Source organism: Phyllobates terribilis, unplaced genomic scaffold (genome assembly GCF_046119375.1).
Source record: "Phyllobates terribilis strain yellow unplaced genomic scaffold, ASM4611937v1 Scaffold_1__5_contigs__length_1240528914, whole genome shotgun sequence".
Taxonomy (NCBI): domain Eukaryota; kingdom Metazoa; phylum Chordata; class Amphibia; order Anura; family Dendrobatidae; genus Phyllobates; species Phyllobates terribilis.
The window spans coordinates 328,634,230-328,650,906 of NW_027362761.1; positions in this window are offsets into that span (position 1 = coordinate 328,634,230).

Here is a 16,677-nt window from a genome sequence, read left to right on the forward strand (position 1 = left end):
AACGGGCTGCCCCCAACCACCAGCTGCCTATTTGTACCTGGTTGGACACAACAATATAGGGAAGCCCTTTTTTTCTTAATTATTTCATGAATTTCATGAAATAATTTTAAAAAAAAAATACGTGAAGCTTCTCCCTATTTTTGTGTCCAGCCAGGTACAACTAGGCAGCTGGGCGATGGAATCTGCAGCGCAGGGAGGCCCAAGCTTTCTGCCCCCCCCCCCCGCTGAAAATTGCAGTCCGCAGCCACCCCGGAAAATGACGCGTTCATAGAAGCTGGATGCTGTACCTGGCTGGCATACAAAAATATGGCGAAGCCCACGTCAAAAGTTTTGGGAAAAATTAATTAAAAAATAAATAATAATTTAGGGACTGCATCTTTATTAACTCCTCAAATGTCATTTAGTGTTAAAATAAAGGATTTATTTTAAAAAAAATTGATGTGGGGCTTCGCCCTATATTTGTGTCCAGCCAGGTACAGCAGGCAGGAACAGGCTGCCCCCAACCACCAGCTGCCTATTTGTACCTGGCCGGACACAACAATATAGGGAAGCCCTTTTTTAAAAAAATTATTTCATGAAATAATTAAAAAAAAATTGACGTGGGGCTTCGCACTATATTTGTGTCCAGCCAGGTACAGCAGTCAGGAATGGGCTGCCCCCAACCACCAGCTGCCTATTTGTACCTGGTTGGACACAACAATATAGGGAAGCCCTTTTTTTCTTAATTATTCCATGAATTTCATGAAATAATTAAAAAAAAAAATGCGTGGGGCTTCGCCCTATTTTTGTGCCCAGCCAGATACAACTAGGCAGCTGGGGGCTGGAATCCGCAGCGCAGGGAGACCCAAGCTTTCTGGGCCACCCCCGCTGCAAATTGCAGTCCGCAGCCGCCCCAGAAAATGGCGCGTTCATAGAAGCGCCATCTTCTGGCGCTGTACCCAACTCATCCAGGGCCCTGGTGCAGTGGCTCACTGGGTAATAAAGGGGTTAAGGCCAGCTTGGCATTATCAGCTGGCCCTAAGCCCGAAATTCATGGGGTCACGCCAATATTAGACATGACCACCATGAATTTCTAGTAAAGTATTTAAAAAAACACAACACACAGAATAAAGTCCTTTAATTGAAATAAACACACAATTCTTTATTGTTCTAAATTAAACCATACTTACAGTCACGCCCATTCCAGCTGAAGCCAACGATCTCCTGCAATAAAAGTAAAATAATAAAGCAACCTCATCCTTACCTTTCCATGGCTCCCACGACAGCTTCAGCTCTGCTACATCGAGATGACAGGCTGGACCGCAGCAGAACGCTGCCATCCATCCTGTCATCCCGCAGACACTGAGAAGCGCAGGCATACTTCCACTCCTCAGTGTCTGGCTGTGACGGCATAAAGATGAGCCGAGGTCATGTCCAATGAACTCAGCTCACCTCATGCACGTCACTGACAGCGTGGGAAAATTCTCCTGCACTCAGCACTTCAGCGTGAGAATTTTCCCACGCTGTCAGTGACGTGCATGAGGTGAGCTGAGTTCATTGGACATGACCTCACCTCATGTATGTCACTGACAGCGTGGGGCATTATAAGGTGGGGAACAGCCTGCATGGGGCATTATAAAGGGGGGGGGGACAGCCTGCATAGTGCATTATGTGGGGGGAACAGCCTGCATGGAGCATTATAAAGAGAGGGGGTGACATCCTGCATGGGGCATTATAAAGGGGGGGGTGACATCCTGCACGGGGCATTATAAAGAGAGGGGGTGACATCCTGCATGGGGCAGTATAAAGAGAGGGGGTGACATCCTGCATGGGGCATTATAAAGAGGGGGGTGGCATCCTGCATGGGGCATTATAAAGAGGGGGGGGTGACATCCTGCATGGGGCATTATAAAGAGGGGGGGTGGCATCCTGCATGGGGCATTATAAAGGGGGGGTGGCATCCTGCATGGGGCATTATAAAGAGGGGGGTGGCATCCTGCATGGGGCAGTATAAAGAGAGGGGGTGTCATCCTGCATGGGGCATTATAAGGTGGGGAACAGCCTGCATGGGGCATTATAAAGGGGGGGACAGCCTGCATAGTACATTATGTGGGGGGAACAGCCTGCATGGAGCATTATAAAGAGAGGGGGTGACATCCTGCATGGGGCATTATAAAGGGGGGGTGACATCCTGCACGGGGCATTATAAAGAGAGGGGGTGACATCCTGCATGGGGCATTATAAGGTGGGGAACAGCCTGCATGGGGCATTATAAAAGGGGTGATATCTATTGTAAATTCCACAATAGCTCAGAAACCGGTGAATCGCTCCACACGGAATACTGGCCCCCATATAAGGCCCCATACGGAATACTGGCCCCCATATAATGCCCCATACGGAATACTGGCCCCCATATAAGGCTCCATACGGAATACTGGTCCCCATATAAGGCTGCATACAGAATACTGGCCCCCATATAAGGCTCCATAAGGAATACTGGCCTCCATATAAGGCTCCATACGGAATACTGGCCTCCATATAAGGCTCCATACGGAATACTGGCCCCCATATAAGGCTCCATACGGAATACTGGCCCCCATATAACGCTCCATACAGGATACTGGTCCCCTTATAAAGCTCCATACAGGATACTGGCCCCCATATAACGCTCCATACAGGATACTGGTCCCCTTATAAAACTCCATACAGGATACTGGCCCCCATATAATGCTGCATGCAGGCTGTTACCCCCCACATAATGCCCCATACAGGCTGTCTCCCCCTTATAATGCTCCATGCAGGCTGTTACCCCCCACATAATGCCCCATACAGGCTGTCCCCCCCTTTTAATGCTCCATGCAGGCTGTTACCCCCCACATAATGCCCCATACAGGCTGCCCCCCCTTATAATGCTCCATGCAGGCTGTTCCCCCACATAATGCACTATGCAGGCTGTCCCCCCCCCTTATAATGCCCCATGCAGGCTGTCACCCCCTCTCTCTATAATGCCCCATGCAGGATGTCACCCCCTCTCTCTATAATGCCCCATGCAGGATGTCACCCCCTCTCTTTATACTGCCCCATGCAGGATGCCACCCCCCCTCTTTATAATGCCCCATGCAGGATGCCACCCCCCCCTTTATAATGCCCCATGCAGGATGTCACCCCCCCTCTTTATAATGCCCCATGCAGGATGTCACCCCCCCTCTTTATAATGCCCCATGCAGGATGCCACCTCCCCCTCTTTATAATGCCCCATGCAGGATGCCACCCCCCCTCTTTATAATGCCCCATGCCTCCATACATAAAAAAAATAAAAAAATAAAATACTCACCTCCCTCCTCCTGCCCCATGCAGGATGCCACCCCCCCTCTTTATAATGCCCCATGCAGGATGCCACCCCCCCTCTTTATAATGCCCCATGCAGGATGCCACCCCCCCACTTTATAATGCCCCATGCAAGATGTCACACTCCCCCCCCTCTTTATAATGCCCCATGCCTCCATACATAAAAAAATAAAATACTCACCTCCCTCCTCCTCACCTGCTACCTGCTGCCCGCTGCTCGGGTCCGGACTCCAGCGTTGTCGGCGTCTTCCCGCTCAGCGCTCCCTGTGACGGCTCAGGGGAGGACGCGGTGTAAAGATGTCACCGCACCCTCTGACCTGAGACGTCACAGGGAGCGCGCACCAGGAAGACAGCGGATCTGCGGAGGCACGGGGAGAGGTAAGTATCCGGCTGCCGAGGCCCTGAGCAAGCGGGGGGAAGGGCGGGCGCTGACACCGCTCTCCTCTGCCCATAGCCCAGTGGGGTGCGCGACTGCCAGTGGGCCCCTCTGCCTGCTCAGGGCCCCGGCACTTGCCCGGGTGCGCCGGGTGCTGACGCCAGTCCTGCCTGGATTGATGATCCCCTGCTGCAGGTTTTCAACTCCTTTGATGTCTAGAAGACACAAACACAGCCGCAATGCCACTGAGACCATCATTCTTGGCTGAATGAATGTACTCATACATGTTTGGGTGATCTGAGAGTGTATATTCATGGAAAGATCTTTCATATAAGATATATTTCAGCAATTAGAACACGGCCACCAACTTCTGTCTAAAGCTGGTCATGCTAGTGTTTCTGAAATCTGTCACTCATTAAATATTCTTAGAATGGCTTATTGTACAAATAGCACACTGCTCAATTGACAGTTGTGAAGCAAAACAAAGGTGATATCACAACTGTTACGGCAGATGTCAACTATCATACTGTCAGTTGTATCTCAGCTTTTACTAGGAATGGAACAGCGCTTTTTAATACATACAGGCATGATTCGTCTTTACTGTTACTAATTCACAAGCTTTTCATGGTATAGAAAATAGATATCATGCACAGGCAGAAGGAACAAGTTTTTAAGTTCTTGATATGAAATGAGTTCAGTCAGGAATAAACAAGCACAAGGTGCACAATGCATAATAAACATAGACAAAGTATCGAGGAAAAACGTCTCATAAGTGTCAAATAGTAAAACAATTAAACAGTGAGAAAACATATTTTGGAAAATAAGTAATTAAATATTTCTACTTTTTGTTGCATGAAGGTATTACTGTATTGCCGACTAATGATGAGTATGCTCTTCATGGGTGGCAGGCAGTTGCAAAGCTAATGTGCAATGTGATCATCAATGTCTTCAATATTCAGGCAGAAGCTATTAGTGGAAATCAGAGTAACCACGTATTTTGGCCATGTAAGCTTTTTAATGCTACAATCAAGAAAGGCTAAGGGGACATTCCCCATTAAATGGACCAAAGGAAATGTCTGTGACACCATCCTGACACAGCCCCTTGAGGAAGTACGGAAACATGTGTCGGGGCTTCTCCCTGACACGGCTGGTGCAGCCACACACTTTATAGGGTACGATTGCAATATTGAATATTACTCATCTGATTCGCAACTGTGTTATTGGAACATTTTTGACTTATTGTTATAGCCCACATTTCTGCATATATTATTACTGTGTTCTTTGTAGAATTGGAAGTTTATACCAATGTGGGTCGTATACTATCAATAATGTTATATCATTTTACTGTATGAGACTTGTGATACCCTGTTCTCTTCCAAAATAACCAAATATTGTGAAATGTGTTACCATTATAGCTTAAACCCATGGATTGTGATGGCTTACAATTGCACCATCTGTGTCGTATCTCCCCTTTTTGCCTCATCGTCCTATGTAACTTTGTATTATTATGATCTGGATCGTGTGTTGTTCTTTATATGACTAATTATTAAACTTTTTGTAATTTGCATATTAACACATGGTCTTTTTCTATATTTACCTTGGGTACGTTAAACATTTCGTGTTCTTCTGAGCCTAGTGAGTTAATAGAGTGGTGTATCCCTCATTACATATGAGTTCCACAAACTCCCCTACTAATTTTGTCGCTGGCCCATAATAATGTAGACACACAGCCCAGAGTCCACTTCAGGTCTCCAGGCCAATAGTCTCTCTTTTTTAGACATACTTAGATATACCCCAGCAATTGTATGTACAGTTTTGAGAATGACACCAAAATTATATTTTCACATGATCTGCTGGCCTCTGGTTTTTATTAGTGTTTGTCTGATGTTTATATCACATACAGAAATATAATTGCAATCATATTATGAGTACCAATAGGTTATATTGACAGTTAGAATGAGTTAATGCAGCAAGTCAATATTTGCAGTGTTGCCCCTTCTTCTTCAAGACCTCTGTAATTCTCCCTGGCATGCTCTCAATCAACTTTTGGACCAAATCCTGACTGATAGCAGTCCATTCTTGCATAATCAATGCTTGCATTTTGCCAGAATTTGTTGGTTTTTGTTTGTCCACCCGTCTCTTGATGATTGACCACAAGTTCTCAATGGGATTAAGATCTGGGGAGTTTCCAGGCCATGGACCCAAAATCTCTATGTTTTGTTCCATGAGCCATTTAGTTATCACCTTTGCTTTATGGCAAGGTGCTCCATCATGCTAGAAAATGCATTGTTGGGCGCCAAACTGCTCTTGGACGGTTGGGAGAAGTTGCTCTTGGAGGACATTCTGGTACCATTCTTTATTCATGGCTGTGTTTTTAGGCAAGACTGTGAGTGAGCCAATTCCCTTGGCTGAGAAGCAACCCCACACATGAATAGTTTCAGGATGCTTTACAGTTGGCATGAGACAAGACTGGTGGTAGCGCTCACCTCTTCTCCGAATAAGCTGTTTTCCAGATGTCCCAAACAATGGAAAAGGGGATTCATCAGAGAAAATGACTTTGCCCCAATCCTCAGCAGTCCACTCCCTGTACCTTTTGCAGAATATTAGTCGGTCCCTGATGTTTTTTCTGGAGAGAAGTGGCTTCTTTGCTGCCCTCCTTGAAACCAGCCCTTGCTCAAAGAGTCTCCGCCTCACAGTGCGTGCAGAAGCACTCACACCAGCCTGCTGCCATTCCTGAGCAAGCTCGGCACTGCTGGTAGTCCAATCCCGCAGCTGAAACAGTTTTAAGATACGGTCCTGGTGTTTCCTGGTCTTTCTTGGGCGCCCTGGAGCCTTTTTGACAACAATGGAAGCTCTCTCCTTGAAGTTCTTGATGATGCGATAGATTGTTGACTGAGGTGCAATCTTTGTAGCTGCGATAATGTTCCCTGTTAGGCCATTTTTGTGCAGTGCAATGATGGCTGCACGTGTTTCTTTAGAGATAACCATGGTTAACTGAAGAGAAACAATGATACCAAGAACCAGCCTCCTTTTAAAGTGTCCAGTGATGTCATTCTTACTTAATCATGACTGATTGATCGCCAGCCCTGTCCTCATTAACACCCACACCTGTGTTAATGGATCAATCACTAAAACGATGTTAGCTGCTCCTTTTAAGGTAGGACTGCAATGATGTTGAAATGTGTTTTGGGGGTTAAAGTTCATTTTCGGGGCAAATATTGACTTTGCAAGTACAGTAATTGCTGTTAAGCTGATCACTCTTTGACATTCAGGAGTATATGCAAATTGCCATTACAAAAAATGAAGCAGTAAACTTTGGAAAAATTACTATTTGTCTCATTCTCAATACTTTTGGCCATGACTGTATACTCATAGAACACTGTTTAATGTACAACCCCAATTGCAAAAAAGTTGGAACGCTGTGTAAAATGTAAAGAAAACAAGAATGCAGTGATTTGGTACCCTCTTATAGCAGTATTTTATTCACAACAGAACACATATTAGAAGTTGAAAGTTAGACTTTTTTTCATTGTATTTGATATCATTATATTAATATCATGAAGCAGAGCTGAGAAAGCTAACCCCGCCCACCCCACAGCTTTCTGTGTACATTGTATATTGACAGTGAGGCACCTGTGCACAGAAATCGCAGCTTGCACCTGCGCATTATGCTTTGCCCTACTGCGGGCAAAGCCGAAAACATAAGTGAGCCTGCAGTAGGGCAAAGCATAGTACGCATGGGCGAGCAGTGATTTCTGTGTGAAGGCGCAAGATTTTGCCTGGCAGTGTGGATTACTCATAGTGTTATCCACGTCAACTAAAGAAGGAGGACGGCGAGCAGCAGCCGGGGGGAGGGATGGAGAGGCCCAAAACCATTCCCATTGGACCGGACTGACTGGATTACCATGCAGCGTGGAAGAATTTAAAAAGGTTTTTCGGGTGTCTATAGGGGAGTCAAGCGGTAATATAAGCATTTATGGAATGCAGCACAGGCGCTGCATAAGGTGAGAGTTTTAGTTTACATAGGACAAAACTGGAGACAAGTTCCCTTTAAGTGGCATGCTGAAAGTTTGGCTACATTAATGGTAGAGAAATAAAGTTGTCCTTAAGATGTGCAAATTTGCAGCATGCGTTTTCCTGCACTGGGAGTCTGGAGCAGTCTGGGGCCAGGTAAGTCTAGTGAATCAGAGTGAGAAAGTCTGAATACTGTTAGAGCAGTAATCATTCACTACAAAGCTCATTCACATTTAGTTGAAGCTAAGCAGTGTGAGTACCACTATGCATCTGTGCTTCATTTAAGTAGGACTGCTACACCTAATGAAAGTATAACAGTCATCAAGGCTGTCATCAGGAATTTCAGGGCCCTATACTGGCAAAATTTTTGGGCCCCCTTGAGAGGCCATCCAAGCTCCACCCCAGCTCCGCCTCCAGCCCTTGAACCTTCCACAGTCCCACCGCCCACTCTTGGAAAAACTCCACTTCTGCACCATGTCCTTACCAATCACACATAACAGTTTCCATTGAACACCATACAACATACATAACCAGCAGCTTTTGTTTTGGTCAAAAGATTTTTTAAGCCTCCACCACGACAAGGTAGACTCTTTTGGATACTCTACTCTAACCTATTAAAAATTTCATAAAATACCCAATACTGTTTTTAGGTAAATTTTTCTTTATTTTTCTTTAAGGAAGTGTATCACATACATTTTTTAAAATGACAGGTAATACCACATACAAGGGACATATACTGTCACACCATGGCTGGATCGCCTATTACCACCACATAGTGACCGAATAATACCACGTACAAGGAACAAATACCGCCACACCATGACCAGACCACATATTACCAACACATAGTGACTGAATAATACCACATACAATTAACAAATACCACCACACCATGACTAGGTCACATATTACCACCACATAGTGACTGAATACTACAATACTGATCATTAATAAAAAAAGCACAATACTAATATTACCATGATTGCCATTATACACAGGAGCTCTGTACATAGTATACAGTGTATAGTGTAAGTGTACACGTAATTAAGGGACTCACTAGTGACATTATACACAGAAGCTCTGTATATAGTGTCAGTGTACAGGTAATACAGGGAACAACAGTGACATTATACACAGGAGCTCTGTATATAGTGTACAGGTAATATAGGGATCACCAGTGACATTATACACAGGAGCTCTGTATATAGTATATAGTGTACAAGTAATACAGGGATCACTGGTGACTTTATACACAGGAGCTATGTGTATAGTATATAGAATACAGTGCATAGTGTAAGTGTAGAGGTAATACAGTGATCACCAGTGATATTATACACAGGAGCTATATATATAGTGTATAGTCTACAGTTAATACAGTGATCACCAGTGGCATTATACACAGGAGCTCTGTATATAGTGTCATTGTACAGGTAATACAGTGATCACCAGTGACATTATAAACAGGAGCTGTGTATATAGTGTATAGTGGACAGGTAATACAGTGATTACCAGTGGCATTATACACAAGAGCTCTGAATATAGTATATCGTGTATAGTGTAATTGTACAGGTAACACACTGACTCACCAGTGACATGTTCAGTTGAAGTCCTTCATCTTCGCTTTTCTTCTTCATCCAGCGCAGACCGCCATCACTTCTTCCAGCCAGGACTTGTCTCTGCAGAAAATAACACACATTTATCTAGAGCACTGCTTCCAGAACACATTCCCCAATTTTTCCCCAACTTGTACACTACACCAGATAAAGAAAAAAAAATTTGTCTAGGCATGAGTGAACATTTCAATGTTTGGTTCGGAAAAGTTCACAGAACAAATTGATATTTGCCGAATTTATTTGCCGAATGTTCGTCGAACATTTCCGAATCCCATAGGAGTCAATGAGGGGACCATAAAAATGCATAGACAACACCTAGAAATGGGACCAAAAGCTGCCAAAATGCATCAAATTAGGTGTAGACACTAGGGAAGTGCCATCAATTGACCCAGAGTACAAGTACTGTAATTATTATTACTGTGACAGCGACATTTATTCAGTTGCGCTTTACATGTCAAAAGGGGTCACCGACTGGTACAACAGGAGAAAGGACCCTGCCTGCGAGGTCGCACTGTCACGGACGTGGTTTGTCGAACAACTATGCCACGGACCCCGGAGAGCCTGGAGGGGCGTGACTAAGTGAGCACCGGACTGTTCACTAGAGCCTCTGATGGTGAGGTTAGACTTGGCTTCCGATGAATGCCAGGTGCAACTCCAGGACAGACCAACGGACGCACAGCAGCTGGACCCAGTAGGACAGACTAGATGGTGCAGCAGTCTGTATCAGAGTGCAGAAGGCAGAGTTTGTATCAGAGTGCAGCATGCAGAGTCTGTATCAGAGTGCAGCAGGCAGAGTCTGTATCAAGAGTGCAGCAGGCAGAGTCTGTATCAAGAGTGCAGCAGGCAGAGTTTTTATCAGGAGTGCAGCAGGCAGAGTCTGTATCAGGAGTGCAGCAGGCAGAGTCTGTATCAGGAGTGCAGCAGGCAGAGTCTGAATCAGAGTGCAGCAGGCAGAGTCTGTGTCAGGAGTGCAGGAGGCAGAGTCTGTATCAGGAGTGCAGCAGGCAGAGTCTATCAGGAGTGCAGCAAGGAGTGGTACTAAACCTTACACAACTTAGACTGCAGACCAGGAAGGTTCCACTACAGCCAACCTAATAGATGGAGGCCCAATCAGAATTTCCCACATTTAAAAAAATTAGTAGCAGACACTAGCAATGTCTAATCAATTTCACTACAGTAGAAATAGTGTAAATAAGACCCACACCTCTTCCAGTACAGCCAACCCAGGAGATGGAGACCTAACCAGGAGTGTTCACATTGCCCTAAATGAGGGCCTAACACCACCAAAGTGGCATCAATGTCATCAGACTATAAGTAGTTTAACGCCGACCCAAACCTGTCCCACTACAGCCAACCCAATGGATGGAGACACAATCAGAATTCTCCACATTTCCCAAAATAAGGGCCTAAAACCTGTAGCAGCAGCAAGAGCAGGCACAGAAGCAATATCACAGACTGCAATTTCAAGAGATCAATGCTGCACACTCAAAACGACAACATCGCCTACTATCTGCAGTCTGCAATTGGGGTGCAAAAGTCCATGGAGATCCATGACTTGTTCATCTTGATGAAAGTTAGGTGGTCTACACTTTCAGGGGACAGCCGGGTGCACTTATCCCTCAAGACACTACCAGCAGCGCTGAAGACACATTCGGAGAGAATGCTGGCTGCCGGGCATGATAAAACCTCCAAGGCGTGAGAGGCGAGCTCAGGTCATTCATCCATTTTTGAAGACCAAAATTTAAAAGGGTCAAAATCCTCCTTGATGGTATTCATATTAAGCTCTAGATACTCCTCCACCATCCTCTCCAGTCGTTCACCACATGTCAGACTTGTACTCTGTTGTGCTGGTGCAAAAAATGTGTGAAAGGACTCCCAGAAATTGCTTCTGACACTTACTCTGCTATTGCTGCTAATGTTTTAGCGTTGACGAACTGATGTGCTGGAGGTTAAAAGACAACAGCTGCGATGCACACTGTGTGCCTCACTGTTATCTTGGGGAAAACCTCTATTAAGGTTGCTTAAAAGCTTGTTTCGATGCCAAGTGCCCAGTCTCGCTGGGCCAAGTGCCCAGCGAGACTGGGCACTTGGCCCTTAGCCATGCTTTTTCATTCAGGTGTCTGTGGGGAAATCACCCTGGCACATGTAGATTTAGGCAAGGAACGGGTGATGTTGTCTGCGACATGCTGGTGTAGCGCAGGCACAGCTTTCTTAGAGAAGTAATAGCTACTGGTACTGGGGGACTGCGATGGCCATCATTTTTCGGAAACCGTCTGTATCTACCAGGCGGAAAGGCAGCATTTCCGTGGCCAACAGATTGGAGATGGTGGAGTTCAACCTCTTAGCTTTGTCATGCGTAGGATGAAACAATCTTTTACGTGACCACAACTACGGGACCCAGGGCTGGCTAAGGTGCTGAGAGAGGGCGGAGCATGGTAAACCGGAAAAACTGGTGGAGTGTGAGTGAGGTGCAGATGTTACGGTGGATTGAGAAATATGCGGTGTGCTCGGTGAAACAAATACAGCAGGCGTGTCCGCTTACGTTACAGCTGACGGGCTGTCACTCAGCCTGACTGGAGCAGGTAAAGAACCGGAGTTTCTGCGATGGAAGACCCGCGTGACAATATTTGGCACGGTAACAGAGGAGGAGGAAGAAGCAGCGGATGTGGTTGATGGGCAGCTGATGGTTGTTGAGGTGCGCTGGTCCGCATTTCAGCGTGGTAAGATTCCCAGCGTAAAGAATGTTGTTTGAGCATGTGAATGTTCATGCATGTAGTAGTCAAATTATTGCAGTTTTTCCCTCTATTTGTTTTTTTATCGCAAAGTTCGCAGATAACGTGAGTTGGCTTATCCTTTGCAGTGACAAAAAAGTCCATGCTAGGCAACCCTTCCTGCCCCTGCGAGCTGCAGACCCGTGACAGCTGCTGGCAGTGCTCCTCGTGCATGCATCACTCCGTGTCTGCGCCGTAGGGCGAAATGTAACCTCCTCATCTTCCTCCTCCACCTCCTCAGATGAGTTAGTCGGCTGGGTGACCCTGGGTTCACACCAAGTAGGATCTTCAACCTCGTCATCATCCAATGTGTTATCCCATTCCTCGCCCCCAAATTGACCCCTCTCCTCTTGTTGCCCTGAGATCACAGTACAGTCCGCATGAGCCTCAGGTATCTGAGTCTCATCGGGATCACCTCTCTCCCCTGCGGTTAACGTCTGGTGACGAGGGTCAGAAACCTGCTCAGACCCTACTTCGTCCTGCCCCGAATCCAAGCTAAAAAAATTTGGGGCGTTGGTGCAGATGCTTTCCTCCCCTTGACTCTGTGACTTTTTTGAGTACACTTTTAATGCCCATGGTGTAGAATGGGTGAAGAGTTCTACAGACTTGCCCATCTGTGGTTTGCTACAGTCAGTTGGGCAGTGGGCCAGTTGTGACGTGGGGGGAAGCATGGGTAATTGGGGTGCCACCTCTGTGCACTGTACTGCGTGTGATGTTGATGTGGAGGAAGAAGAGGAGAGGCCACTGGAAGCAGAGCTTGCCATCAGCTGGAGCACCTGCTCTTTCTGGGCCTTATCAACAAGGCGTATCCCTGTGCGGCTGACAAAGGAAGGGAGTGCAGAAGGCCATCCACTAACATAAGTTGTCATTGTCAATTGTCTTTGGATAGGACCTGTTTGTGTTGGTTCACTAGTCCTTTCACTAACATTACCACGTACCCCACATACACCTTGAACACCAAGCCTATTCCCCCTTCCACCACGCCTTCTCTATTTCCCACTCATGTTGGTCAGATACATTGGTAGGAGCACGCAATTAATTAAAGAAAAATACATTTTTTCCTGTGCAATAGCTCAACACACACCTGAATTTCAGCAACACTAAATGACAAGGTAAGATATGGCCTGCCGTATAACGTTATTAACAGACAAAAGAAATTTGTTAGTGTGCATGAGGCCAATAAAACCTACGAGATATTCTCCAAACAATTTCAAACTGAGATGTCCCCTGCTATATTACTTTAGGAACAGAAGACATTTTTTTTTTGAATGTGGATGAGGCCAATATGACATAGAATATATGCTTCAAAATATCTCAAACTCAGATCTAGCCAGCTGTATCACTTTACTCATAGCAAAAAATATATTTGGGTTAATCTGCATAAGCTCTGCATCCAGCTGACTTTGACCGCCCCTGATACAGTAGCGAGCTTATAGCACTGTATGACTTTTGGCACAGGAAAAAATATTTTTTGGATTGGACCTAGTAAGAGAAGTTTTTATTTTTTTACTGTGAAACCAGGACAAGTTCAACGCCACTAAAATAGGATCTGACTTTTAGCAGACTGGATCAACTTTGCCACAGTAAAAAACCTTTGGTGGACTATGCCTGCCAACCAAAAATATATATAGCTTTGACTGTGCATACAAGCTGAATTTGACCGGCACTGACGTAGTAGCTGGCTTATAGCACTGTATGACTTTTGGCACAGGAAAAAATATTTTTTGGACTGGGCGTAGCAAGAGAAACCTTACTCTGAAACCACCTGAAGTTCAACTCCACTAAAATAGTATCTGACACTAAAAAAAACTTTAGTGCACACAGCTTTCAATATCACAATAATAACAGAAAAAAAAACAGATTTTCTGCTCTGCAATAAGAAGCTCTGCAGACTGTGCAGAGCACAATTTCAACCCTGCTAAATGAAAAGGTGCACTGCGCTTGCTTGATCACATTAGCAAGTGCAAAAAAAGATTCAAGGTATACTGAGATACCAGCCTCCATCTGGTGCTGTGCGCCTTAGTTGCGGCGGGGCGTCTGCGTCATGCCACGGCTGGACTGATAGCGGTATTGGTGTCCTTGACGACGAGGATGTGATCTGGTGATGCGTCTCCATGGTTGCTGGGAGGAGTTCAGAGGAAGTCAGGGGATTGGTTAGCGCGTGCCGCTATACACTTCCTCATGTCAGCACAGCGTGCGCGTGCTATGTGAATAGGTATGGGGGTATAAATAGTGGGTGGCCAGTGTGTACCATCACCCCTTGAAAAAGGTCTTCTACCGAAACGTGCGTCGGGGTGACGCCAACATCGGCTTGTTTGGTGGCCCGGTGACCATCCAGGTACATAACTCCCAAGCAATTTGATGTATATTATTTACACTATTCATGCTATTATGGAGTGTGCGCTTTGGGAGTTATATAATATATTTCTTTTGGTACTCTGGATGTCATAGTTGGATTCAAATTTACTAAGGGGAATGAACATTTTGATTTATTTGACAAATTATAAATAATAGGAGACATAAATACTAGTCACAGAATAATAAAATAATTCTCTTTCCTCTTAGCTATCCACGGTATACAGGCTTACCATTTGTGGCTGCTGTGTCACAGTATTTTATGGTTATTTGTATTTGTGATTTTTAATTCACTTTTTTGGTCCCAGCACCTTGTTTCCATGTTGTGATCCGTGCGTGTATTTATATGAATTGTGATGTGATAATTTTCAATAAAATAATATTTTTATTTTGTGACAGTGTCACTGGTTTTATATGTGACGGGAGGTATGTTTCACTCAGGATGCTCTCCTGTGTGAACTAAGACCTACTTTATTTTTCTGCCAGCGTGTTATATGCTGGTAGGCTTACTCTGTTAAAGGGTGTGCGGTTTTATGGGAATGGCAAAGAGGGCGGGACGCCATTCCCCCTACCTCCCCTCAGGGTGTGGCTGAGCAATGTGTAAAAGCTCAGTCCCTTTTTTTTTTCTCTGTAGTGTGGTCTGGAGAGGGAAGTCTCCAGACAGTATTGTGGAAACTGCAGAGCTTTTCACATGGACTTTAGCAGTGCAGTTTATGCTACCGAGAGCGGGCGGAACCTGCTCATCTATGGACTGAGTTATACTTTGTTTTGTTTTTTCGTTTAACCCAGAGGGGTCATGTTTGTTTTTCCTGTGAAACCTGCATGAGTTTATGGCTGATAATAAACCAGCAGAGAGGAAAACCTGAGAACGTGTGTCCTGAGTCTGCCTCCAGGAGAGCCGAGCGAGTCGACTTGCCACAATATGTATATGAACATGTGTGGCTATCCCTTTCTCTGCTTAGCAGGGACTCTTTTTTTCAACAACTTCAATCCAGCAGAGGCAGCGGAACACTGTCAAAGTTCTGGGAGAAATTTCTCAGCCCCTCCCATCGCACAGGCCCTGAGGCGTGGGGTACTCTCACAAGGAGTGCAAAGTTTAGGCAGATGCTGAGGGAGTACTTTGCCGACCATACCAATGTCCTCCGTGATTCCTCTGGGCCTTATAATTATTGGGTATCTAAGCTGGATACCTGGAATGAACTGGCTCTCTACGCCTTAGAGGTCCTGGCCTGCCCTGCCACCAGCGTTTTATCAGAGCGGGTTTTTAGTGCCGATGATGGAATTATAACTGATAAGCTCATCTGAAAATGCTGACTGGCTGTCTCTTATAATAATGAACAAGGGCTGGATTGGGCCAGACTTCTCAACACCGCTGAATGATAGCAGCGTAACATAAACTCAAATCCAGCGTCTTTTTTTGGGAGGTGAATTCCTAAGCACCTCTTCACACCCACACATGGGTATACGCTTCCTGATTTTCGCTATTTGCTCTTGTCCTCCTCCTTCTCCTCATCCTCATCATCCATATCACCAGGGTGACCGTGGTCCGTGATGCATCACCCATATAATTTTTTTAAAGGGTGTTTATGATGCCAGTAAAAAAAATTTTATACAGTATGTTTATGTATACTCCCCAGGGGTAAATGTTTGTCAGCCTATACACTTAGTGCATGGGTATTACAAGTATAGGAGACCCGCTCCTTTCTAATGGGAACATTTTTTATGAGGCCCTCCTCCACGTCTCTTCCAAGGGGCATTGGAGTGCCACCCAATTTTTGGCAGCCCTTGCATTCACTGCATAGGCCAACACTATGGGAGACCCACTTCCTAATAATTGGAACATTTTTTTTAGGAGGCCCTCCTCTACGTCTCTTCTAAGGGACATTGGAGTGCCTCCAAATTTTTGGCAGCCCTTGCATTCACTGCATAGGCAAACACAATGGGAGACCCACTTCCTAATAATGGGAACATTGTTTTCAGGAGGCCCTCTGACCTCCATGTCTCTTCCAAGGGGCATTGGAGTGCCTCCAAATTTTTGGCAACCCTTGAATTCACTGCATAGGCAAACACAATGGGAGACCCCCTTCCTAATAATGGGAACATTGTTTTCAGGAGACCCTCTGACCTCCATGTCTCTTCCCAGTGGCATTGGAGTGCCTCTGAATTTTTGGCAACCCTTGCATTCACTGCATAGGCAAACACAATGCTGATGAGACATAAT